The following is a 25000-nucleotide window of genomic DNA, read 5'->3' on the forward strand; positions in this document are numbered from 1 at the left end:
ACTTATATAGACCTTGATATATATTCTTAAATTAATACTTTATCTACTAGATGTGTTCTATGTTTATAGTATATAAATTGCATTATAGAGTAGGACAATATTATGTATGTATCAAATTATATTATGCATTTTCTCATTTTATATGGTTAGTATATGTCCAAAATGATAACATGAAGGCTTATAGGCCCTTTTCACCTATTTAAGTGGGTGGGCAGGATAGGTATTAGGAATACTTTCCTAAATTTTTTTTTATTGAGTCAGTAATAGCAGCTGCTTCTGTGTCCCAGGCTCAGGCTGGTGTCCCAGGAATGAGTGTTGGGGATCTGGAGGGGAAAGGTTTGAGGCTACAAGTGTTGTCATCTTATCACAGGGGTTCCATACTGTTGTCTCCTTATCCCATAAGTTTCATAACTTCTTGGGGTTTCTCACGGGCATCTCCCCAGAGCACTGACTCTTTCCTCTTCACAAAGCAGCCACTGACTCCAGCTCCCTTCTCAACGAGCCACCCCACTCTTTTATAGCACTCTTCTTCTCACTGGCCACAGCTGTGGCCTGTTAAAGTCAGGCCTGCTCCTAATCTTTGCTAATTGGCCCAGCTGCAACTCCTTAGGGATAAGATTACTTTCTGCATTATCTTTACTTTCTGATATTCTATCCCTCTACATGCAAGGGATGCAGCAGCAGCAGCAGCCATCTCTGAGCATCAAACTCGTGCTGTCCCCAGTGGGCGGGTGATGGGGGCTGCACAGAGGCTTTCAGCACAGCTCAGCCTTGTCCCGGTGGGTGCAGGTAGCACCCCAGGCCCGGGGGTGCAGGTACCAGCCCAGCTCTGGGCGCCGGCTCTGTCCCAGGTCAGGGCTGTGCCAGACAGACCAGGGCCTGCAGCTCTGCTTGCCCAGCGCAGGGCACGGCTAACAAGGAGCAGGCTTTTGATGTTGCAAAATTCTCCATCTGTTCCCGGGATTTCTAATTACAGGCATTAATCTGTGCCCCTCCAATGAGCCATAATTGGTAGGCGTTTGCCTCATTAATCATTCAGGTGTGAGCCTCTCCATGCACAGCCACAGCAGCTATGGCCGAGCAAATGTATCTGTACGGGCTTTGTAAGCGGCACCATTGCAATTCTTGGAATTGTGGTGGATTCCAAGGACATTCGCAGTTACTGTCGCTCAGGGGCGTTTCAATATCCTGAAATGCCACAAGATGGCACTGACTGATTCCGAGGGCCCTGGTCCCGGCCGCCCGGGTAGGGCTCTGCCATGGCCGCAGGTGCGCTCTGGGCTGCTCAGGGCCTGTTTTACAAACCAGCTGCACTCGGCTGCTCCTGCTTTGTTTTGATGTGGTTCGTTTTAAGCTGTGGCTATGAAATGCTACAACTCTGTGACAGTGACATAAAGCTTTTGGATTTAGGCAGATTTGATTTTCCAATGTTATATGCAATATAACATTGGTCTATTAAAGGCCCGAGCCAAACTTTACAAACAGAATACGAAGCCCAGGCTGCCTAAGTCCACCAAGAGCTGACATTTGTTATTCTTACCGAAAGGCAGAATGCCATAGCCGTGGGACACTCACAGAGCCCGGCTGGAGGGATCACTGAGTTGCTCTGTAATTCACAGTGTGCCACCATGGCTACTTCTTTACAGGCCTCTTCCTGCCACCATGTGCCAATGTGGCTGCTTCTTTACAGGCCTTTTCCTGTACTTGAGCGCTGGACACTCTTGTCTGGACTCTCCAGGTATCCCCAGTTGGCTCGTAAAGTCTCTTCTTGTTTTCCTATCATAGTAAAGTATCTTTCCCTGCTTTTGCCCAAACCGTGCCTTTTAGGCTGGCTGTAGCCTCCTGAAGGGTGTTGCAGTGGCTCAGTTGATTGATGAGTTGCAATAACTACTTTTGAGTCCCTTTGTTGTGACACTGGTTTTGAGTTTCCTCCATATATAATGAATAGCCTAACAAACATAGCGTATTATTTCATTTCTTTATTAAGTCATTTATTATACAGCAAGTTCTTTAACTGAATCAGAAAAGTTTCTGGATAGAACCAATTTACTGTCATCATAGTGTAATATATGGCTCTTACAAGGACTTATTTTCAGCAAATCCATACATTGCAGAACCTGCTCAACACTAAAACAATATTTTTTTCATTTAACAAACTTGTAGTCAAATATAATCCAAATATAATCTTTGTTTTGCCTGGGAACTGATTTTTTTTCTGATTACTGAAAAGAGAAAAATTCTCTTTTAAATGACCTTCTCGTCCTTGAGAAGATACACATTGGCCACATGCTGAAATACTACCAAAATTCTACTTCTTTAAAAATAAGATGAATTCCACACTTTTTCTAGGTTTAAATCAAACTTTCAGTCAAAAGAAAATAAGAAATAAGGAATAAATAATAGATTCAGTACAAACACAGAACAGATGCTTACATTTAAACATATGCCATTCGATAGTTAAAAAAATGATTCAGACACCATCATATCAAAGGCATGTTAGTGACATATGGTGTCTGACATGCTTCCACAAATGAATACATACACTGGCTTTGATGACAACCATGAAAATTGTATCTTTCCACATGAACAGTTTATCGGGAACAGTCAGATTTGTGCCTGCACAGCAACATGTATTTTGGATTTCCTGTGGAGGACACACCATGTTGTAAGCACACAGTATGTCAAATCAGGGGAATGTGTGTCAAATCATTCTCCTCCTTGTTTCCACTGAGACCCAGGCTAAGACTTTAAAGCACGTGAGCCCCAGCAAGCAGCTCTGCTTGGCAATAAGGGCCAGCTGGCAGCTGTGCTGCTGCATGGGACTGCATTACAGCTCCAGGAAGAACTTCTGGGACAGCAACCTTGTCCCCAAAAGAAGTGTCAGGGCAGAGAACCCTCAAAACCAGCCAGACAACACAGGCAAATTTCAGCCAGCCACACCAGGTTGGTTATTTGCCCTCTGCATTCTAGATTTGCCTGGCTTCTCCAATCCCTCAGCATCTCTGAGATTACAAAACCCAAGCACCATCTCCTAGCAGTTGTCACATCACAGTCCTCATTTGGTGCATTTGCTAAAACCATTGCAAAGCATTCACATTGCTCATGATAAAACAGGAGGCCAGGAACAGCAGAGCCAAAGCACTGCTGCTGCTGGGCTGTTCTCCCAGAGACAGGCAAGCAGAGTGAGTTGGACACAGGGCACTTTCTCACTGAGGGCTGATCTCCTTGGCAGATGGTCGGCGCTTCCAGCACATGGGAGGGGATTATTTCACCACAGGAGAAATACGTGTTAAAGTTTATTAATATTAGGGGGAATGGTCAGGCTAACATGGGGCTACATGTCAAGGTACTTGATTCCTGTCTAGACTTCAGCCTGTTTCAGTGGAAAAAGCATAATTTCAGGTGCTGGCCAAAATTTGAGGTGCCAACTCAGAGACTCTCAAAGGCACCTGGGATCAGATGTACGGTTAAGGGAACTTTTAAGATTTTAGCTTTAGAATCCCATGGCTCATTTTTGCCTATGTTCCTTTCTACAGAGTCATTAGGGGGTACTTGTTCAGTTCAGAGTCTGTAAAAGCAAGAACAGAATAAGCAAAGGTCATACTGAAGTTTACACAAATAGCAGCTGAGGAAGGTCAGGTTGTTGAGAGAGACTTTACTGTGCCCACATATCTAAATAAACAGGGACAAAAAAACCCCAACAAAAGCCCCACACTTTAAAAATCTAAATTAGCTCTATAGTTCTTCACAAAACAGCTTCAGGTCTAACACTGATTTCAGTGGGCAGTAGCTTAAATACATATTTTTCTCCATTAAACAGCTATTGCATTTCTTCATCAGAATATCCTTGAGACTGTCAGTTAATTCATCATTTTAAACAATTGCCATACAATCATGGAGGGTCTCCTAAGAATGCAGTAAATAAGGAGAAATGCCAAAGTATTATTCCTTCTCTGGCTATGTTTAGAGCCTAACAGGGTACATGTGCTGGTCCCACTGATGCCTGGACAAGGCTTTCAGCTCAGGGCTGGCTCACATCCTGTCACTTTAGAGAACAGAGAGCAAGCTGTCCTCCCTCCCTGGGGACAAGAGTACATCTGTTCCTCAGGCCAAGGTGCTGAAGACAGGCAGCAGCTCACCAGTGTTCAGCATAAAAATGCCAAGCAACTTGGGCTAGCCTAAAGATGCAGGTTTGATCGCAGGAGCTCTGCCTTGACGTTTTCTGTATTTTGGCTCCCAAGCTTACTGCCCTTAAATAAAAATAGTGTTTATAGAATTTCCAGTTTATTTTATCAGCCTCTCCTGTGTGTTCTCTCTGGTATAATATATTGCACTTTTCCCAAAAGGGGGGGAAAAGTGCAATATATGGTCTTCTAGTCACTAGTTGGTCCTCCTTTAAGGACCTTGTAAGACATTTTCTGTGTATTGTTTCCCTGCATATGTGAGCAGCTTTACTACTTCATCCCCCTTAGGACCACTTAACAACATCAGCAAAGCAATTAAGTGTAGTTTTCAGGAAAATGCCAGAGGCATTACACTGTCTGGATGGGAGTCTCAACCCAATTATTTTCAGCTAGTTGTGAACTGTGGAAAGTGGACTTTACTTCATTATAACTTCAGTTCCCACTGATTAAAAGTCTAGTATGTTACAGACGGTAAGGAAAAATGAAACAATTAAACTTTCCATCAATAAAATTGCTGCATATTCTTCAACATAGGGGTTTACTTCTCTCCAGAGAAGTGATTAAAATGAACTGATTGAACTATAATTTGATTGACTGAAGAGCTGCAATCCATTGCACTAAAGCTGAAATTCCATCTTATTGCTCTATTTAACTCTGAATATAAAAAATTACTGGTGGTCTTGCAAAGCCCTTCTGCAGTCATGCAGCTGAAATTTCTTGTTGTTCACAGGGTGCAGCAGGTTCTGTTCTTCCACTGATGTGTCTGCATGATTCACGATGGATTGATGTTGAGAAATACACAATGACATGTAACAAATTATATCAATACAGCTTTAGAAAGAATAGAAAAGGCCTGTTGTATTATCAGGTATCTTCTACCTATTATGTAATCATTTAGGGATTCTAAACACAACCACAGATAAAGCGAACCCAAGAGACTGGAGAGAATAATTGCCAGGTAATATACAGTTGTTGCAGCAGAAATTAGCATATTCTCCTGATGAAAAATGCAGCTGTGATGCTCCTTCCTGCTGCAGAGCTGTCTTCAGGAAGCTGTGAGGCTGCCAGATGCAGGGATTTGTAGGTGTGCACACATATGGATGACTCCTCCCTCCCAGGGGATACCAGAGTGCCCCACTGGGTCTGGTCTCAAGTAAGCTGTGCTGGCTGTGAATTAGGATGCCTGAGTTCCAGTGCAAACACTGTTTCTTGGGACTCAGCACAAGTTTTAATGGTTTGCTTATACTGTGAGGGCTTTGTTTTCACAGATGACGAATTCTGCTGCCAGAACCAGGGGCTCCTATGGCAGAGTGAGGGCTCATGAACACCAGCTAAGGAACAATGAACTGCTTCCTTCTGTCAGCAGGCTACCACGGTGTTCTGGTCTATGAAGTACCCAGAATATCATTCCCCCTCTGAAACTAGTTGAATTGCCATTTCCTGTTATGAGGTTGCCACTCTGTTGTATGACACCTGCTTCTCTATTCCCACCATGTATTTGGAAATAAAACACAGTATTTGACCTATAGTTACATAGGGTAAGAATATAATTTTGTACTAAAGTCACAGCAAGAACACCTTATATTGGTAATTAAATGCATCAAGCTGGGTAAGATGTGTGGATGAAGATGAGCAACAGCTGGCTTAAATACTTAATGCACTTCCTCTGATAGACAGCTCAAACTCTGAATTCAAGACATGTTTTCCTACTAAGATCACCAAGAACCAGGGCATGTACCCCCTGATAATATTTACTACTGAGCTCAGTTTGCTGTGGAGCTTTGAACTTCTGGATGTGCTGATCTACAAGGCTGGCTCATAGCTAATCAGGCCATGGATGTGATTTGTGCCAGCTTCAACCCGTGCATATTGCCAGTCCCAGTTTTGCAACACACCTGACCAGTCAAGACCTATTGGCAAGATTACACAATACCTGACCACAGTCAAGGTTCATTAATCCACTAAGTTCTTCAGTCTTAATGTTTACACCTAGGACATATCAATTCTTCTTATTTGTTAGCCAAAAGCTACCAGAACTGTGCTGGTACTGAGGCAGTATTGATCTGAAAAAATGCTGCCTTCGTCCAATTTAGAAGGAACTCCTTTGACAAATTATATTTGGCACTTAATAATTGTCTTGTATTATTGGCCTTTTCCTTTGTTTCCTTGTTTCCTCTTTCTTTTTGATTACCAATTACTATAAATGCTCTACTCTGCCTCACCAGAGGTAACTTTGAATAAAGATGTGCAGCAACAGGAGCCTTTTAAAGGGAGACAAGGGCAAATACAGAACTACAAATTTGTAGGTATCTCTGGAGGCTGCAGAATGTTTGTTACATTCCCTGAGCTGAGCTTTATGTACACACAGCAGAGGCACACAGGGCTCCAAACAGCTTAAATGCCTGTTTAATGTCTATTTAATCTTTCAGTTCTTACACACACAAATTCTCTCAATTACAAGACCTTTGCATCAAAGTTGAAGCAGAAGGTGCTGTGCTTGACGTAATTTGAATCTTATTTTCTTGCAGAACAACAAAATGGCAAAAAAGAGGTGCCTAAAGTGTGAAACTGGCCTTGAGACTTCTCTAATTCCTGCATGAAAAAGTGGCAGGGATCTTGCAAAGCATTTATTCATCTCTAACAGCACTCCTACATCCAAGGCAGCAAGCAGAGCCTGGGAAGGGCTTTTTGTCACACTGACACAAGTCACAAGAAATCTGGGCAATGTGCAAACAACATCAAGAGCAGGGCAGGACCTTCTCCCAAGCCCAGCCTTCGCTGCCACACAAAGGAGGAGGCACAGACATCTGGTGACCCAAACAATTGCTTAATGTGGTTCCCCAGAGAAGTGTCAGCAAGTGTATGGACAGGAACTGGCAAACAGTTCCACCAGACCATGCTGGCCTAGCACATCATGGAAAAAGGGAAGAACGATTCAAGCTGGATGTGTTTTCTGTACCCTTGGGACTCCTGGCAGATGCACAGGAATAACCACATCTACCAAAAAGAACATAATTCTGCCATGGATGCTGCAAATCACACATGTGACTCCTCTCTCCTTACCCTGAAATGGAGCGGCAACAATTTTCTGTGTTCCAACAAGTTGATTTCAAAATCTCCAATTACAAAAATATACAAAAATGTATTTACCAGCAGATTTTTGTCGGAAAAATACAGCACTTTAATTACATAGTGCTGTAATAACTCCCTATTTTTACAGAAATGTGATTACTGCAATTTCTTCATTAGGGAATAGTTTCACTATTTAAGAAAATCTTATTTAAGAGGCGTGGTGTTATCTGTTTATCCCACACTGTTAACACCCCAGCAAAACATAAGCAAACACTTGAATGCTTTCCTCCTAGCAACCAAGGTCTCTCACATCAGAAAAGCAGCATACTTGTGTTTTTCTCGGCCTTGTATTGAGCCAAATTTCTAGTTTACAGCCCCTTGGCCATTCCATAACTATCAGATTCTTGGAATATAATTTTAGGTGAAAGTCTAAACCAGTAACTATGGTCACAGGGCCAGCTTTTGTGTATCCCTTACTTTCGCTGATGGAAATATTGTAAAATTTCTCTTAGGAACTAAGGTTCTTTACATTTACTAACCTGCTGCATGACTTAACCCTTCAAATTACCAGCAGCTTTTACGAAGTGCTGAGTTTCTGCAGATCCCACTATGGTGAGTCTAACACAGACACTGAGTATTGCTTTGGGATCTCACTCTGTCTTTCAAGGCTGGGATAATGGTGCTGTTTCTACTGAAGAAATGGGGGAGTTCAGATCTCTTGAAATCTTTGTAGGATATTGGGGACCCAAACCCCCCCCCCCCCCCAAAATCAGCAAATACACTATCAGAATCCTCTCCTTTTCTACCTCCTTCTTTCCTTACATAAGGGTAAGTTCTCCTTTCTCTCTTTGCTTATCTAAGGGAGACATGGTCTCCCTGCTAACTAGAAAAACAGAGGAGCACCTGGGAAATCTGTCTTCCAAGGAAAAGATGAAAGCTGTAGCTAAGTGAGAGGATGTGTCCTTCTCAGCACTGACAGTGTGGTCAAAGAGACAGCTTCCCCTGACTTTTCCCTGAAGAGTTCACAGACAACTGTCCAGAAGAGGCCCGGGCTCCCAGCAGCTCTGTGAGCAGCAGGAATCACTGCAGCACTCTGGGCTGCTGCTGCCGTGTCATTCCAGTGCCTCTGGGGTCACCTGAGTGCATTAAATTAACACTGTTCCCAAGCAAAGCAAAATGTCTGGCAACAGGATGGTGCAGCATAATAATGCGATAGGAGGGGTAGCTCCACACCTAAATATGAAATGATTGGAAGGAGAGGCAAGTGCTGATTCTGAGTGACGTGACTTAGTGCCAAATGCACTTTCTCACACACATCTCCCAGCAGATTATGTGTCTCTTCACCAGCACTTAACATTTTTATAGCTTATTTCAGTATTTTTGCATTTGTTTCACCTGTAATAATTTATTTATGAGTTTTAGATTATTAAAAATTTGAAGCTTCATTACAAACTATCCTGGGGGAATCTCACCTGCCTCATCCTATTACATTATTATTACCAAGTGTCTAATTTATATTTAATCAGACATCAATTGAACATCAATAAAATAATAATGAATTAATAAGCTATATCTTCCTAGAAATACTTGTAGCTTAAGTATGTAAGCAAAGGCAGAGCACTGTCTGTCGGTCAGCTATCAAATCTCCCTGAGACTATTTGACAGAACAATTTAGTATTTAGAATATGATAATAAGCCATAAAAATAGTTAATTGCTATGGTCTTCAGCTAATTCTTGTGATAATTATGACCCATACCAACCTGTGAACCTGAGCTGAGAAGTGACCCAGAGTTCCAGGTAAGACAGTCATTTCCAAACACTGTAAATGCCTAAGGGACTCCGTGTTCCTACAACATGAAATTACAAAAGAATTTTGGTTTGGATAAATGCTTAATTTTTCACTTTAGCATGACCTCTTAAACTGAAATGATTTCTTTTTCTACACAGAAAAATCAAAAGCAATTTTTTTACAAATTAATATAACATCTACCTATGAACATTAAAATAGCATAGTTCAACATCACTGGTTGACTGTTCTGTTTTAACAAAATATCAACCCAATTAACAAGCTCTGGAAAATACTTCTTTACAGACTGAAGTAGCCTTATTTCAGTCTGGGGAATTTCAGTAAAGACCCTACTCCTATTCCCCCTATGGCTCCAGAGTGTTTGTCATCCCTAAACAGTGATGAATGTTACTAATTGGGGACTACTTCCATGAGCACTTCTTAGGCTTATATGTTTTCCCCTTCCTCTGCTAAGCCTCAAGAATTTTCATTCTGGATCTTTTTATTTCTTCTTCAATTTCCTACTATGTATTCTTCTTTACGGTTCAAATTTTATCAGAGATCGAAAAAGAGCCCTAGATGCAAAAGATAACCATGTTGTCAGTATTCTTCTCTGTCCCAGTCCACTAAGAGTCACTTAACCCTATTCTTCAAAATGATCCCACTGAAGTCAGGGGAACTGCCTCAGCCCCTCACTTCATCACATTTACATGAGGGCTTTAAATACCCATCTGTGGAACTTGAGCTAAAATACAATATTATCCTTCTATGACAGTCTGGTGTTTTTTAATATTCACTGACTCTCCTTTCCTTTTCATCCACAACACATTTGTCTCTTTTAGCTGCTTGGGTCCACTCTGGCTGTCTGTATTACCCAAGCAAGGGTTATAAGGCCAAGTGTCCTCAGGCATGCAGCGTGGGCTTGTGCAAAATTACAGTCCCATGGAAGCCTCAATGTCACTTGGGATATTGAGAAGTCCACCAAGAAGTGCCATTCAAATCTAACATAAAGAGACTCCAGTTTAGCATTTAAAATTTTAATAAGATCTAAAGTGGCCATCAGACATTCTGGTCTAATCTCATATGAGATTTTCACTCAGTTATTTCTGCATCAATCCCCACAACTCCTGTCTGAGTAAAACACATCCTATTGAAATGCTTCCAGTGTTAATCTGTAAATGGAAAATCCGTTGTCTCAGTGGCTTACACCAGTATTTATAACTCCACACATTTATTACCCCACTTCTCAATTGAACTTGTCAGGTTGTCACTCCCACTCTGACTTGTCCTTCCCTCCACGCAGGGCTTGGGCAGCCCACGTTCTGCTGGTACACCACAGCCTGAATGGGCTGCACTCCTCAAAGCTATGGGCAGTCCCACCACTCAGAAATGTGAAAGCCATTGCGTGCTTATGTTCCATCCTCTTTACCATAAAGGATTCCTCAAAGTTCAGAATCAAGGATATCTCTCTTCTTCCTGAGCAGACCTAAATACACTCCTTTTTGGGACACGCTCATGGGGAAATGATGACTAGTTCAACCCAGAGAGCACCTTCCCTCACCTCTGAGGGATGGTTCTAATTTTTGGGCAACTCACTTACTGGATTTCACATTTTCTGCCATGCAACCACAGTCAAATTTTGAAAAAAATGCCACTCACCTCTCTTTTTAAAAATCTTCCACCATAGAAAGCAGTTTCACTGCTCTCATTCAATCAAACCACTCACTGACTTGACAGATATTTCTCATGAGTAAGAAAGAATAAAGGTCTTCCTTTTCTGGATGTGCTTTGCAATGGATTCTGTGAAAATCAAGATAAATAATGTACACTAATTCATCTTTAGTGAGCACAAAAATAGTCCCCCAGAATGACTGCTATCAGGTTGTAGCCAGTGAGTGCTGCATAACCCCTTCTGTAAACACAACAATGAGTAAAGATCAGTCTCTTACTCCTTTCTTACTCTCTAGTGGGACAGACCCTTAATTATGGCTATTACATTAATAATGACTTCAGAGAAACCCCCATGGCTGAGGCTGCATTCTCCTCTGGACATCAAAGACAATATTAAAACCCTGCCTGGGAAAACTCCTCAGTAACTTCTGCTGATTTTCATCCCAACCAATGCTCTGCCCTAGACAGAAAGCACAAACCTCCAGTTCACTTCCTCCTGCTCCTGGGTGATAAGGCAGTCGGCAAAAATTGATACACCATTGAAAAGGGAAAGATTTACGCCTCAAAACACTGAGAGAAAAGAAAACTCCACCTCTGTCATTAAGCTCTGAAAAACTGCTAGAGACTTTGGGTGCCTTACCCAGGCCTATAGATCCTGCAGAGTTTGCCCATCTTTAGTAAGTCCCTGACTGACAGTGTTTGTGACACAACAATGCAAAAACAGTATCACAAATTGTGATTGTGTAACAGAAAATTGAACTAGAAACCCCCACTAGGGCCCTGTATCACTCTCATCTCTCACTGCAGCACAACAGCGACATTTTAATTCTGTATGAGTAGCATTTATGGGCACCCTTCAGGTATAAACATACTTCTGCAGTCAGCTGGGGAGGATGTCTACACAAGACCCCAGTGAGGGGACAACAGGACAGAATTGAGATTCAGGTTTGCACCAAACAATGAATAATTCATAAACTCTTTACATGTAGGTACCTTGTAATTCCTACATAACAATTACTAGAAAATTAATGTAACTGCCTCTCAAGAGAATTACTAGAAAAGACCATCATCCTCTGCAGGTATGCACATGCAAGCTAGAGATAAGTTGATACAACAGGTGATGACACATTTTGTGATAAAATATTTGGTTTAAACTTGTTTTGGAATATGCAGCTTATTGATAGTCCACATCTTACAACATTGCCCATGTGGAAAACAATGCCTGGCAAATTATCAGTTCTTAATACAGCTATGTGCTCCTAAGTATCACTGTTGATGCTGCTCTTGATTTAGATTCAGCTAATTTTTGTCTAGACTCAGCACTGTGGCTCATCCACGTTTCTCCATTTCCCTGAGGATTTGGAAATACAAATTTTGACTTGATGTGCCTATTAAAAAATTAAGAAATGCATATGCAGCACTACCCTTGTCTGTCCATGAAAGCAAAACTGATTCAGGATGATATAAATGCACATATGTGTACTAAAAGCCCTGCCCTCAAGATGGACACTGTGTTATCTACAAGCAAATTATACTGTCCTAAAACAGCACTGTCAAGGTGCACTGCCACACTTCAGTAAGCCTGGATGGGCCATGCAAGAAAAGAATTTTTAGAGAAACCAACTCTGTAAAGGCAAGTTTCCTCAGAATTTCACAGACATATGGTGATGCTGCAAAAATAAGCAGAATCAAACAGCTCTCTGCCAAAACTTAAGACTGTTCCATACCTGTATAATCACCACACAGCACACTTCATTGTCAAGAGCTGCTGTAAGCAACACAAATCTCAGTTATAACCTCAGCAGTAACAATTTTTTGTGAATGTTTGCCCTTCCAAATAGCTGTTAACCAACACCATATCCAGTACTCTGTAAGCCATGATCCTCAGCTGTGGGAGCTTAGCAGGTTGCCACTTATTTAGTCAGCTCTAGGCATTGCTAAAGATCAGGTCTCATGTAATTCTGAGTTAAAAAAAATCTTCTGAAAAAAGAAACTTAAACTATTTACGATCCTTTTTGCAGTGTCAATCTTGTATATTTTTGATGGCACTTTTTTATTTCAAAATCCCACAGTTTAAGCTAAGGTCTAAAAAAACTCCTCTGATTTGCCACAGAAATCAATCTTCTGCTGTCCAATTCCATTCTTAATGAAAGAGACAATTCAGAAACCTACAGGAACATGCTTTATTGATTCATTCACAAGTCACTAAAGCCTGTGCCTATGTTCCCTCCAATAAACCTAACCACATAGTGCTTCTCATGCACTGAATTGCAGGGAAAGACAATGACCCCAGATCTGTTCTGCTGCAAGTCCAGTGAGACTTAACACACCCAATAAATGGAGACACAGCACACCACTAAGTTAATGACAAATGCATGCAGAAAAAAAGACTTATGTTTCTTTCCTTTCTATTTCCTTTATTATTCCTTCAGCTGAGCCTCTGCCTTTATAATTTATTTACCCAGGGCAGTTGTGCCCAGATGCATACCTGTTTCTTCATGGAGGTCCTTGTTTTTCTCAATCTTGTAGATGGATTAAACAAAGCAGGAGGAGGCCAACCTCCACGTGTGAGGGCACAGGGTGACCTGTAATCTGCACTGCAGCAGATGCCCGAATCCATTCAGGTTCAACACCTAATTTGGCATAAACCTGGAGTGTAGCTGCACTGCACTGGGTATTTTATAAATATGTCTTTCAATAATCTCCCTCACTTCTTATGAAAGCAATAAGAAGCTCTAAGAACAGCGGAGCCCATATTGGGTGAGCTTTCCTATTAAAGTCCTCTAATGCATCTCAGCTGTGACCTGCAGTAATTTGGGTAATCTAATAAGGCTGGATGCCCTGTAAGAATCTGGGATGACACACTGCCTACCTGCCAGACAGAAGTACAAGAGAGCAGCGAGATACCAGGTATCACCCAGCAGTCAGAACAAGAGTGAACTTAAAAAACAGGTGTTAGAAAATACAGGAAAACACATTATCAAGAAAATATGCTTTGCACAGTCCTACTGGTACTTTCAAGTACCACCAATACAACTTGCATTTCCAATTCAAAGCATTGCATCTACTTGTCCTGCTTAAGGGAATATGCTACACTCAGATTTAGCATCAGGTTTTATGGTAACTACAGTTAATCCAATTATTCCAGTAGCAATACCTTGAAGTACAGAATTTTTTCAGGTTCACCCAGGTTTTGCCAGAAATCCAGTCTTTTGCCTTCTACCTTATGACACAACAGATTATAGAGAGCCCATTTCTCTTCTATCATTCCAATATTCTTCCCCCTTTACATATGCTTTTGATAAGTGTGCTCAGACCCAGTCAAGAACACCACTCTTTACTGCAAAACTTATCTGTCACCTGCATTAAAACTTAGTGGGTTTAGTAATTCTAGTGAAGAATAATTTCAGAATGCAACTTGTGCTGTTAACTGGAAAAATAAGGTAACAAGTCTATAGTGGCGTATAGAGGAATTAAAGTAGTTTGTTATGCTCTTTAATATTTCCCCTAATTCTAAAATCAATCAAAACTCCACCATAAAAATGACTTTTCCTTTAGAATTGGCTGTCAGCAGGGTAGTGGGCACAAGTTATCGCTTTGTGCCATACTGTATGTTCAAAGCCATCAGCATTCAATGTGCTAAGAAGTGACACTGAATCCCACAATCAGAAATAAAATTAAAGTTTCAAAAAGATTTTAGAATTTAGATGCATATAAATAACTGCTTTGAAGATGGAAAGCATTTTACAGATTTACATTTTGGTCTGTTTTGTACGGATAAACAGATGAAAATATGCTTTTAAAAAGAGCAATATGATTTTCAGTTTAACACTTTCCATAATAAGATTGTAAGAAATACTTGGAGCCACAGAAAGAATTATTTATATTCACTGTACAGAGAGCTTATGTTTTGCTTCTGCTCATTACTTGAGCTTCTGAAAAGGATCTCATTTTATAACCTTAAGAACTATTAACGTAAGCCACAAGCTTTTTGCAAATTCCAACTATCACCTTTCCCAACTATGAGGATTCAAAGAAATCAGGGCACTATCATTGTTTATTCAAGAGACTCAGAATGTTTATCAAAGGTTTTCTTTTCTTTTGAAAGACACAATTAATGTTGCCAAAGAATTCACAGAAACTTAGAATTAAAAATGTTACAAAAAGTGCTCTGAAAAGAAAATTAATTGGAAGGATTCATACTCTAACACTGCTTGCTGTCACTTTGCTCTTAATGACTGAAGTGTTTTTATAGTTTTCTGTGTTCTTCCTTAGAGCTTTATCATTTGATTTCCAAATGCCCTGAGAGCTCTGTGACAAACCTGCAGGGTGTTTCCAGGATGTAAAGGTCAGAGCTGAGGACAATGGGCATGGAGTGTGCAGAAGACAAATCTCAGAACTTCTTACTTCAAATCTGTCACTGACACACAAGCTAGGGTCAGTAAAGCACAAAGAGAAGCCTCTTAAAGGAAAATCAACCTTGGTGGCAACTTCCTAAGGAAAAATCAACTTTGGTGGGAACCTCTTAAAGATGTTAGTGTAATTGCCAGCAGAATCGAAGTGATGTTCCTTTAAAAAAAGGAAAAGACAGCTTTCCCAGAGGTCTGCTGCACGGAAATCAAACAGGCTTCCAAATCTCTTGAACAAAACTCATGTAGTGGGAAGCCCAAACTGTGACTTGCACACTTGTCTCATGTGTAACATTTGGAATTTAGGGAAATCCTCCTGTGCTTTATTCCTGGACTCTTTCCCTCCCCATCCTCCAAAGAAGTCTTTCCTCAGCCAGCTGCTTCCCTGCCCTCACACCAGCCTCTAGTTTTCTGACAAGATATTGCTCTTTTGGGCTGGACACCATGACCTTCCTTGTGCTGGCTGGCCCCAGAACTATTAACTTAGTGCCAGACAATCTCTATCTTAGGGTTAGCAACTTTATTATCTTTTTTATTGTTTAATTAACATAATCACTTCTTAAGAACATCTGTAATACTAGTTAGTGGAACAGGTGCAGTAACTAGTAAAAAGTCTATAAAGAGAAAAATCAATATCCCACCAGATGTGTGCAGAGGATGTACCTTTCAACACCACAAATTCCCTTTTGGGGACCTGAAATATTCTCTGCTGCTTCTGCATGATGTGCCTCAGTTTTAATTCACTTGTTATTCTTTGCTTAATCAAGTTCATCTGTAGTATAAATGTGAGCATCATTATGCTAATTTCTGCACTAGACATGCAAATATATAAACATTTGTGTGCCAAATTATTAAGGTTCTGTCTATAATGTTATGCCCCTATTTACTATCTATATTTTATGTCTTATGGATTTCTAAACATTTAAATTTATATCAGTGCTGTCACATATCTGCAAGCAGAGACAGTTTTATGAGCACTAAAAAAGCTGCAACACACAGCCACTAAATACTAATGACATAAATGGTATCCACTAATGGTCTCTATTTTTATTACAATGCAAAACTTCAATACATTGCAATTACCACTGCTCTGAGGCTGAGCCATACACATCGTATAACGCCAACTTCCATCTCTAGAGCAGAAAATGACATAATTTGCTGTTCAGCCCTGTACTGCAGATGTTGACTGAATGCTCAAGTCAGCAGTTGGAGCTAAAATTCACTCTATTTACAAAGTCTTACTGTTAACTAATACCCTAAATTGTCAGATATGCCAATGCATTAGACATTTTTCAAAGTCTGCTGCACTAATAGCATGTAAGGGTAGCACATGTCTTGTTGTACCTGTCAACAGCCCAGGAACTTTGTAAAGGTAAAGCATGTCAGAAAAAGAGAATTATCTTCATATGCTTCTGGGTTAAAAAATCTTTAGTGAGTAGTTTTTCTAAAATATTGCAATACAAAAGTGCCTTCAGCAGAACTTACTCTCTTGCAACTGGCTTTTTTTTCACCTTTTTAATGTTAAATTTTAAATTCTGCATTCATAATTTCAAGTGTCTCCTTTTACTTCAGCTACCAAAGGGACTAAAGCTTCCTCTTAGAACTTTGAGACACTGGAAATCTCAATGTTCATAAAACTGGATAAAAACAAGTGTACTGCAAAATCTCTCCTACATGAGCAGAGGCATTAATTTCATTTCATCAATTCATTTTGCTTGCCAGAAACTTTCACCAAAATAAAGGAGAGCTAAGTTCATCTCACAGACTTTCTCAAGCTGGTTCATCTCACATAAAACAAGTGCAATTAGATTCCCTCCCATTGACTTCAAGAACAACCTCCAGAATGCTGAAATCTCTGTTTGAAACCGGAGACATTTTTCCTATTTCCATGCAGCTGGGAAGTCATTTACACAAGGAAAACACTGGAGACAAAGTAGGTGTCAGACTGGGTAGCATTTTACATGCATTTTCTGACACAAGGCAGACAACAGAAACGTGCACACAAAATATTTTCTTTCAAGGGCTGGCTAGTGCAAACAGCAAAATCAAGGAGACCTTAGTGTAATTATTACAGAGTTACCAAATACTCCTTGTCCCTAGAAACAGAATCCAATTATCACTCAGCTTTTAAGCACAGAAAACTATTCCACCTGAAAGCAGGACTTTCTTTAAATTTTCTCACTCAGCTTGCAAAATCTAAAGTCACACAACTGACTAGAGAAGAGTACATGATGCAAAATGAATAGAATAATTATATCTAAATCTTAAAACTGGGAACATTGACACAGAAGCATTTATTTTTTTCTTCCTTTCTCTGCCAAGAATCCTGAACATAGCAAGTGCTCTCTAATGCAATCTGAACCCACTTCAGTGACCTAATATTTTGACTAAATAAGTTTTATAAAGGATCCCAGTTGCAATTGGACCTCTGTTGTGCAATTGCAACAATAAAATATTCCAATTGAAAATCAAGTGGCAGTTTTAATTTCAGAATCAAGGATTTCTCAAAAGAACAAATTCATTACTTTAAAGAGAAGCTTTTCTAAATAAGTAAAATATACTTGCATTTTCTCAACCAGGTTTTAAAATAAGAATTTTAACACAATAGCTTATTTTTGAAATTCAAAATGTTCAGGGGCAAGTAATTTTTAATCCTCTCTACATATCTTGAAACAAACCAGACTGAGTCCACTAAAACAAAAATGAAATATTTGAGTATGTGAAAAACATTTTTCTTTAATTATTCTCCATTTTTCTTGAGAAAACTATTGGGTGACTGCAACCAAGGAATATTTCGGACCTTTTGAAATTCCAACTTTGAACAACCTGCATTGTTCACAGCAATTCTTTCTCCTTGCTTAAAAAACACATTGTAACAGAGGAAGAGAGCTCTTTTTAACAGGACCTCAAACTTGAAAGAAAACGTTAACTGTGTTTCAGTTTGTAAGTGTAAGTGTAATGAAAAGTAGGAATAGGTCATGGGTTGGCTAAAACCAACAAGTGCCTGACCCATTTTTTTCTGTGCGGTTTTTGCTTTTTAGTGTGGTTTGTTTGGTTGTTTTCCTTTAGTTTCATTCCCCCTTACTTTGTTTTCACAAGTCTGCCCTCATAACTCTTAATGTGACAAAGCCCATTGTCATTCCCCTACCAGACCACACTTGATGAGGTGCCTAATTAAGAAAGCAGCTGCCCTAGGAGCTCTGTGATACCAAGGAGAGAGAATGAGGCACCTGCAGAGGCCGAGTCAGTACCTCTGCTGCAGAGCTCCTAACGCAGGTGTCTCAGGACAGCAGAGTTACACGCTCTGACACCAGCCCGTGACCCAGATAGGGAGCTCTGCTTCAGCCCAAAACATCTCCATTCCAGGAGGGCAGGAAAGAGAGCACAGGTAAGGGCACAGCTGCTGCCCAGGATCAGATTACAAAGCTCCCCAGGGGCATTACAGACATTCCCAGGTCCCGTGGGTTTCCAGACACGTCTCTGGGCATGTTTCCCACCCTGTTGCTCCAGTCTCTTCTACAATAACAAAAAACATCAGCTCTTGTGGTGCTTATCTCTACCTGGGTACACACAGTGAAAACATTCTCCTTCACTGAAACAATAAAAAACATGGGAAACAATAAGAGGCTTTTTGCCCACTTCTCTGGATGGTCAATTGAGCCCTAAACTTAAAGGCTCCTGGCCCTGTTCCCTGCTCAGAGTATTGGGCTATAGTTTTGTTTTAAAGTGTAAAGACACTATTTTAAAAAGCACTCTAGGAAGGATGGCTGTATCTACATTCCTTCCAAAAAGTATTTACACCCAAGGCAATGGCTTTTTAAGGTGTTGCTTCTGATTATAACAATACAATGAAACAGCTATAATACCTGAAAGCTTTAGACTTCTGGCTTGTAACCATGCAGATGAATAGCTTCAACCTTTGCAAGAAATTGCAGTATGAATGTCTGTTTTATTCCACAGTTGTGTCTGAGCAGACTATTAATAGAATACTGATAAATGCTACAATAGCTATTCTTTTTCCTCCCCTTTTGCTTTTATGCTGTCGTCAATACCTATCCTTCCCCTGGCGCTGTCAGCTGATGCCTGTCTCATAACTCTTGGGGTAACAGCATTAGGTGAAAAAGAAATTAAGTTCAAATAAAACTGCCAGGTAGAATCAACATTATGAGATTATGGACTGAATTGTTTTCTGAAGAGGCACATATATGCAGCGTTATACCACTAATGACCTACAAAGAACTTACATATTAAAATTTAATTACTATAATATTATTTAAGAGAAGGGGAAAGATACTAAAGCTGAATTTGTTTCTTTTTATAGAATCTCTGCAATTTTTAATGGCAAGTAGTAACTACATCTTCTCTACACGTTTCCTGGGGACTGTGTAGGTAGCACCACACACCACACCATGTTCACATAAAACCAAAATGTGCTATGAAGTCTTGGTAAAACGTGCACGTGGCTGGTAGGACATTTACCCAGGCCTTTGCCAATCTGTGCCATTCTTGGGCACATGGCTGCATTTGTACAATTCTCTTGTTGGTGTTCACTCCTGGGTAGTGAATCTAAAAAGGCAGAGAGCTGCCACTGTTGGTTCTGTGAGTAAAAGGAAGTCAGTGAGATTATGGAGAACACACAATATAAATACTACACAATAATTATGAAGAAACAAAAAAAAATGGATTTCTTGCAACTACTTGCAAGCCATGCAGCTAAAAATAAATGAGTATTTTATTACCAACAGCCTCAAATTATCAGTAAAGCATGCAAATGAGTGAAGTTGTTTACCATATAACAGCAGTGTTATCCATGCAGCAGTCATTGTGAAACAGATAGCAAAAGAAAAAAAGAGGTCTAAGTAGGTCTGGGAAGGCAGGTAAAATGGACAGAGGGTACCTAAAACAGGGGCTGATAGGAAAGAGGGATTGGCAAGGTGCAGAAGAAACAAAAAGAAGTTGAAACCTTTATCAAGAGATGCTTATTAGAGGATTTTAAAATATATCTTATTGTTCATAAAATGCAACTGTTTCTCTTCAGCTGGGTTTTTTATGTACTTATTTGCAGTTTTAGAGACTGTCAGTTTTGGAGATTACATCTTATGCATATTAGTCTCCCAATATATTGAAACATTTTTTGGCCTTTCACAAATAATAAGTGGTATTTTTATGTAAATTAGTCTTCAATCTTTGTTGTGATATCAAATATCTTAAATATTTGGCATGCTTCCCATAGCAGAACTATTTCAAAGAATGAAAAAAACCCTAAGAATAAATAAACATGGCTTGTAACTTCAATTATTTCCCCAAAACTGTATTTTAAAAGCTTGAAAAGTTGCAGTTTTCTCTCACAGAAGCCAGAGACACTGCACTTTTCACATCTCATAGCCACTCCCATCAATATCTGCTCTAAGAAAAGTTGAAATGTTCAGTTCTGCAAAGTCAGGCTGACAGATTTGACAAGACACAATGGACCAGTGACACTCTGAGGTGAGGGTTGGGACCAGGTTACTGCTCATCCTCAGCCCTCCCAGTCTGTGTTTATAACAACAGGCATTTACCTGCTACAGCAAACCCACCCTCACCTGGCATCTTCATCTCTCCTTTCAGAAACCCAAACATCTGAGATGTCTAACGAGGGGAATGGATCAGAATAGATTTAGAAGTGTCTGCACAAGGAAGGTTAAGAGCTACAAATCTCTCCACACAGCTCTGCACTAAGCAGCAAAGAGCTGAATTAAATGCAATAGTAAAGCAGAGCTGAACTCTGAGATGCATCCCCTGCACTTGCTCTGCCTTTCCTAGTAACAGAGATTCTGCTCAAAAACATAAAGCCTAACTTGCTGGTGTAAACTAACTTTACATAAGCAGTTATGACCTAAACAAACTTTGAACAGCACATAGCCTCTGGGTACTCTTTTGAGTACATTTTGAGTTTAAATTTAGATTTTTATTGCCCTTGGAATGCTGAAATAAACGTTCAGTCCCACTGGTGCAACTCCAGGAAGAGACTTTATTAAATTTCTCTGTTCATGAAGGTGTGTGCCTTCCTTCTATTCATTACCAGGCATGCAAGTCACATAACAAAGCTGAGCTGGTTTTATTCTTATCCAATATGTATCTTATTATGCTTAACAGAATTCTGCAAGGGCAGTTCCCATTAGCAAGTGGTATCAGGTAAGAGCTGAGCATTCCATCAGGGGTCTCTGGAGTTAAACTCAGATCTGACACACCCAGGGCCTACCAGGGAATGGTCACACAGCTTGGTCTTTAGCCTGGGATAGAGAGATTCCATTTCTCTGTTTCCATTTAGAATTAAATCAAATCAAACCAATCAGCTTACTAAGGTGACATTGTGGAAACACAACAGAAAAATTAAACATCTGAGGTTTTAAAAGGCAAACCTAGAATTTGTTTATTTGTAAGGAAAGAAGGCTTGAATACCCCAATATTAGTAAGATGCACTAGCCTTGCATGCCTAACATTCAACCAGCAAAAGAGAAAAGTGGTCCCAAGCAGAAGTAACAACTCTGACATAGGAGCAACCTGACACATCATAAATTAAAAAACATTGTTTTGTCTGAGATTTCATCATCACTTCCCAAATCAAATCTGTCCTGGATTTAAAATAATTTAGCTAACTGGGAAACAGCAACCCTTCTCTTACAGGAAAAGGAAAGATTCACCCGTTTCCCTACTTGCTGTGCAACTGGAGACAGCATTCCTTGTTTCCAACACAGCAGTGCCTAATGCTGCAGGGCCCAGGGCAGAACATTTAAGGTAACAGTTGCAATATGAAGTGAAGCAGAGCTTGCTGCACACCAGACTAGATGCAAACCATCATTTGCCTCAATAAATAAATAAAAAAATTAATAAAGTTGCTATGTAAGTTGGAAGTTAGGCAGATTCCTATAACCTGAAAATAGTTTCTTGGGCAAGATGATGATAACAATGCTTATGAAAAATAAACCAAATGTGGTGTGTCTTTTCATACAACCTATCATTATTTTATTGATGTACTCCCATCAAATCTCATTCAGTTCTGCTTTTCTTTCATCAAAGGTCATAAGTATTCAAGGCACTGGGATCATGCCACAAGTTGTAGGTCCACACTGGCAGCAGAAAAAATTTCATTTGTAGGAAATTTGACAGAGGTTATACAAATCTTTTTCTGGTAAGAGCAGCTGTACTTGGTATGAAATGCAGTGTTAAATGAGAGTAGAGCATGGAACATTTTATAATTATAATTCTCCATTGAATTGTTTACTTTTCAAGGTGGCATAGAAGGAAATATTATGGTTTTAATCATGTTCATTACAACAGAAGGGAATTTGTGATCTAACCTCTAAGAGTAAGTTTAAAGAAGAATCTGTCTTTTTTGCTGGCTCATTTTTGAGATTTATATTTTGTGGTGGCTTGTGGTGGTTTTGGTTATTTAAAGACAGAGAGGAAGTTGGAGGAGAAAGCTGAGAGATTGTTTGTAGTTTTAGACACTCTCTGAGCAATAGAACCAAATTGTATTGTCAGTGCTTCTCTGGTCCCCTTTACCCAGAGGAAAGTTTGTGGGTATTTTTTCTTTCTGTGTACAACGTAAACAAAACCTGCTTAACCTTCCCTTCCTGTCCAGCTCCTAACCTATTCACTTAGACTGGCCTAGATGGGCTTTCTTTTGCTGGTTTGGGGGAGCTTCTTCCATCTTTTGGCTTTATTTCTTACCTTTTCAAAGCAGTTGTTTTTCAGATAGCTTGCTACTTGGGGTTCTGGCCCTTCCTCCTCTTCTACATTATTTTGAACTTTAATTTTACATCTTTTACAGAGCTTTTGATTTTTTTTTAACCTCTACTGCTGCCTTTTATTTATGCTTTTATAGATATCGATAACATTATGAATTATATAATACAATACAGAAATAAAACTCACTCAAATTGAAACTTCCTGCCATTTTCTTCCAGTTTCTGAGACTCCCTATGAATTTATTTTAAAATCTCCTTTAATCCTCCTGCTGGACTGATGTTTCCTTTCACAAAAGGAGGACACTGTTCCAGACACAAGAAATGACATAGCATGAAGGAAATAAGGAAATATGTCCTGAGTCACGAAAGCAGAGAAGAAATACAAGTGAAACAGACTTGAGAGAGGATTAAATCCACAAAGTGGAAGGGACAGAAAAGTAGGATGGAGCTCTAATTGAAAGGAATAGAGGACTGACTCTACATAAGGACTAGGTGGATCAGGGAGGGAGAACTTGACCAAGGGAGAGCCCTCTCACCTTTTAGCTCCCTTCATCATCCTCCCTCTGCCCAGGGAGGGCTGGGAGCCCTCCTGGCAAACCTTTCCTGGCCACAGTCAGTGCTGAAGCTCCCAAGGAAAGCATTCAGGACAGGAGCTGCTCTCAGAGGGTCACACAAGCCCTGCCAGGGTGTAGGGATGCACCTGCCCCTCCTTCCAATGGTGGGATGGATATCTGGGTTCCAAGGAACACAAGTCAGTTCTTGTTCCCACAGCAGCAACAGAAGGGAAAAGCTGTATCTAAGGTCTGCAAGTCAATGCAGTTTGTGAATAAATGGTTGCCTTTCCTGCTGCTCTGGATGTCTGATACGAGCTAAGAGCTCAGTGCTACGAGCTGCCCACCCAGCAGAGTCTGTCAGCAAGGAGAGCTGAAACAACCCCGAAATCACAGCACTGCCTGGGCACTGACAGCACCCTGCCCCTGCCAGCTGCAGCTGGGAGCCTCCTTTGGCCCCTTACAGAGCCAGCCTGGCCTTTCCTCAGGCCCTAAAGCTTCTTTCTACTCCTAGCCACTGTTTTGGAGAGTCCATGTTTACAGCAACTAAAGCACTCTGCACTCATCAAAAGCAGGGTCACAGCTAAACCAGAGCCCCCAGCCACAGATGCACTGCTGGATCTGCCAGCAGTGACCACTCTGTAGTGTGAGCCACCAGCACCTCAAACAAGAGCTGTGCCAACTCAAAAAGCTGGAAAGGGCATCATTTTCTTCAATTATTCCCATGGAATGTACAACTGGAGTTTAAAAAACTGTGATCTTTAAACATTCATCCTTCTGAATAGGAAGTTAAAAAAGTAAATCCCATCTGAGCATCACAGCTATACTTAAAAGATGAATCCCACAATAAAAAAGATTTCATATGGATAACTGATACATTTTCTACTAGGTGGAGAGAAAAAAAAATACCCCAAGCTATGACAAGTTTGCTGTGTAGGTGATATATGGTAGTAATTGACATCCTAACAATAGGAGACTATAAAGATACCTTGAAATTATTTTCTTTTCTATTTCTTCCCTATCTGCTTTTCCTCCTCCATTTCTTCAGTAAGGCAGATCTACCAGCAAGACAATTTAATCTTCCAGGGATAAAGAAAGGCTTCCTTGTCTAAGAAAAATAAAAACTTCTACTGGTCAAGGACAGAAAGCCCAAGAGAAGGAATTATCTCCTGACAGTGAGCTATGTTTTTTTATCTCTAGAAACGGAAGCAGCAGTGTTCTGGAAGAAATAACATTGATTTAGCTGGAATGTAAGGAAGACATCTTCTGCTTGATGTATGTAGCCTTCTGGACAAGGGTAGGACAATAGCTTGTATTCCCTGAACAAAATACCTCCTACTGCGTTTTCTCTATCATTTAGTGAGAAGAATTTTATTCCCTTGTAACTTTTAACTCTGAAACATGAGAAACTTCATGCTCAGTCATGAGCCTGGATAGATACTTATTTAATAAGCTACCAATTGGATAATTCTCCCAGGTTCTTTTGCCATGCATAGCTGGGAGAGGGAAGAGCCATTGTCCCATCCAGCATGGATAATAAAGCAAACCACAGCAGCCAAAGACACTGGTACAATTTACCTCCTTGGCAAAACAAAC

General features: G+C 40.3%; 1 long non-coding RNA gene across 1 annotated transcript in view; it reads right to left on the minus strand.

Moving 5' to 3' along the window:
- The window catches only part of LOC113459491 (uncharacterized), a 45111-nt gene that overhangs the window by 14111 nt on the left and 6000 nt on the right, over positions 1 to 25000 (minus strand). The window contains exons 3-4 of the long non-coding RNA XR_012582504.1: positions 10703 to 10843; positions 9018 to 9104 (exon numbers count right to left, since the gene is read on the minus strand). This is a non-coding gene — a long non-coding RNA (uncharacterized LOC113459491). The remainder of the gene's footprint in view (positions 1 to 9017; positions 9105 to 10702; positions 10844 to 25000) is intronic.

This window comes from Zonotrichia albicollis, chromosome 13 (assembly GCF_047830755.1).
Source record: "Zonotrichia albicollis isolate bZonAlb1 chromosome 13, bZonAlb1.hap1, whole genome shotgun sequence".
NCBI lineage: Eukaryota > Metazoa > Chordata > Aves > Passeriformes > Passerellidae > Zonotrichia > Zonotrichia albicollis.